Consider the following 3,336-nt stretch of genomic DNA (forward strand, 5'->3'; position numbering starts at 1 on the left):
TTCTTTTTTTTTATGAGCAGAATGTATTTATTTTTTCATAATTTTATTGATAAACAGCAATGAGACAGTTTCAAATCAAATCAGTAGGACAGTTTCAATAACTAACACACTGCATATATTCTTCTTAGTGGTTAATTGCTATACAAAAAGCTTATTTTATAAAACAAAAAACAGCTTTACTTTTCTATTTATAAAACATGTATTATAAAGGTAACACACACTTATCAAAAATTTTCCCACAAAGTCCCACAATGTGTAAAGTGCAGTGACAGTAAAAGTGATCTGGAGTTGGATGCTGCTCACTCTACTGTGCCCTTCCCTCACTTGGTAAGAGGAGAACAACAGGGCCGGGGAGATGGTTCAGTGGAATAAATGTTTCTCTGGCAAGCACAAGGGCCTAAGTTCAATCCCCAGTTCCGCAAAAAAAAAAAAAAAAGAACAACCAGCAAGTTTCAGCATCCATACTGTGCAGTAGGGGCTGGGCCCACAGATACCTTGTGAGAAACCAAAAGTGGAGTAAGGCTTGGTATCTGCTTTCACTTTAGATCAGTGTCTTTTATTTATTTATTATTTTCTTTTGTAATACCTGGGATCAAACTCAGGATCTTATGCATCCCAGGCAGGTACTTATACCACTGAGCTTTCTCCCCAGCCCTAGATTGGTTTCTTTTATTTTCTTAAAACTTTGGGTCAGATCCTTGGTCAACTCTGCACAGAGGCACATTGGTCTTTTAAGAAGTATCTAAGAATCAGGGACATAGCTCAGCGGCATAATCACCTGCCTAGCAAGCACAAGGTCCTGAGTTCAAGTCCTAGTACGGAAAAGTAGTGCCTGTCTAAAAATTAGTAACGCAAGGTTTATTAACCCTAAATTTATCTAGTGGATCCCATCTCCTTTCAAGATTGAGGATGGGGCCAGACAGATAGCTCAGCAGACTAAAATGCTTGCATACTAGCCCTGCCCCTGGGGTGCGCTGAGCTGGCCACTGAGATGGGGCATGGTTGCACACGCCTATAATCCCAGCGCTTGAGAGGCTGAAAACAGAAGGATCACTGAGTCTGAGCTGTGTAGTGAGACCCTGAAAACCCTGTACTAAATACATTTTTAAAAAAAGACTGAGGATGCCACAATAAAATAAAAGTAATTTTTAGGATTCACAGTCCACACCCACTTTCAGGCCCCTTGGAGCTGTGCCTAGTAATTTCCAGTCGTTGTCCTAAATCTGCAGTCATCTCAGGCTCCAGGGGTTACAAGAAAAGCAGGTGTTGAACACCACCCACCAAAGGGCTCACCCCACCCCAAGGGAGCCATGAACCACTGCACTGACTAATCCTCTAGGCACAGAACCGAGTTGCTCCTGCCAGCAGCAATGGCTCTCCCAGAACCCTGCAGAACCAGTCCTGATAGGCGGATCATCCAGACTGTGCAAATCTCTAGTCCTTGCCCACACTCCCCTTCTCCATGAAACCTCAAGGTTTCAGACAGCCCCTGGAAGATAGATCTTGAGCAACTGTCGCTTCCTGGCCTGGCCTTCTTGATTAAAACTCCTTTTCTGCCCTTGATTACCAATATGGGACAGTGACTAAGCCTACTGTGTTATTGGGATCCTCACAGGTAACAATATTGTGTTACCTACTCTTAAACTCAGGTCATGAAAGGGCCAGCAATAGGCCGGGGAGATGGCTCAGTGGAATAAGAAAGGGCTAGCAAGATAGCTCAGTGGACTAAGTGCCTGCTTTGGCAAGCACTTGGACTGGGGTTCAATCCCTGGCCCGCATGCTGCACGAGTCCAGGTATGGTGGCGCAGGCCTGTAATCCCACCACTGGGCAGGCTCAAAACAGAATTACTATGAGTCTGAGCTGCATAGTGAGCCCCTGTGCCAATTATATAACTGAAAAAAAATATCAGGTCACGAAACTGGTATCTTCCTCAGTGTGCTGCCAGCCAGTTGGACACTAGTTGATTTGAATTCTCTCCTTCAGTGCTGATAGATTGGCCTCTGCTTTGCACGACTGCAAGCTGCTTACTGTCTGGACTTGAGAGGAACAGTTAACTTCTCAGGGTCATCCCCATCCAGGCTGAACTGACCCAACAATACCTGAAATGAAAGGAGTTAACTGAATATCAAGAATAATTTTTAAGACAAAATACAGGGGCTGGGGAGATAGCGCAGTAGAATAAGCGCTTGGCTGGCAAGTGCAAGGGCTTCAGTTCAATCCCAGGTTCCACCAAAAAAAAAAAATTCAAAATACAAATACATTGAAGGGGGCTGAGGAGGCAGCTCAGTGGCAGAGCACTTGCCTAAAAGGCAAGGAGGCTGCAGGAGTGATTCCCAGCACAAGAGAAAGAATGGGGAAGGGGACTGAAAACGGAGAAGGAGAAGAAAGAAAGTGGAAGGGGAGATGGCTGAGTAGAATAAGCGCTTAAGCCAGAAGATTGGAAATTCTAATTTAGCTAAGTAATTTAGTGCTTTAGAGAAACCTTGTCTTAAAAAACAAAATGGACTGGGGATGTAGTTTGACACAAGGCTGCTAGTTTCAATTCCCAGTGCCTGGGATAAAGAAAGGAGCCTTGAGAACTCGTTGACACAGCATTCTGAAAGCACAAACAGACCTGGGTGCCACTAATACATAAGAGTAGATATTACATACTTCATGTAGACTCGGTGGAAATGTACAACCTTTTTGCTTTTGTTTTTGATTTTGTGTTTTGAGACAAGGTCTCACTGTGCAGTTTAGGCTGGCCTTGAACTCACCGTGAAGCCCAGGCTGGCCTCAGATTTGCAGCAATCCTTGTGCCTCAGCCTCCAGAGTGCTGTGATTACAGATGAACTATACAGCTACTATTACAGGATTAGGCATTACACACACCACACTTTATTATTTATTCCTTTTCTTCACCTCCTCTAAGGAGCCACAATTCTTTTTTTTTTTTTTTGTAAAACCCGGGATTGAACTCAGGCCCTTGCACTTGCCAGGGAAGCACTTATTCTACTGAGCCATCTCTCCGGCCCCTCACAATTCTTAATTTAGGATAAGTGAGATAATTGCAATTGCAAATCTATGATATCTTTATATTTTACAATGAGAAAAATTTCAACCTGCTTATCTACCTGTCTACGTAGATATCTGTACCAGTGTGCATAGCGCAAGGCCAGAGGAAATAGTACACAAAATTGACACTCTCTAGCTAGCAAAGAGGGGAATTATGAGTTTAAAATAATGCCATGAGTACCTCAATCATCTAATTCCCCAGTTCAGGATATGGTATGTAAGTTAACATTTTAGGCAAATTATATTTATCACCTTATTCTTTTTTTTTTTTTTTTTTTTTT

The sequence above is a fragment of the Octodon degus genome, unplaced genomic scaffold, assembly GCF_000260255.1.
Source record: "Octodon degus isolate 3935 unplaced genomic scaffold, OctDeg1.0 scaffold00112, whole genome shotgun sequence".
In the NCBI taxonomy this organism is placed as follows: domain Eukaryota; kingdom Metazoa; phylum Chordata; class Mammalia; order Rodentia; family Octodontidae; genus Octodon; species Octodon degus.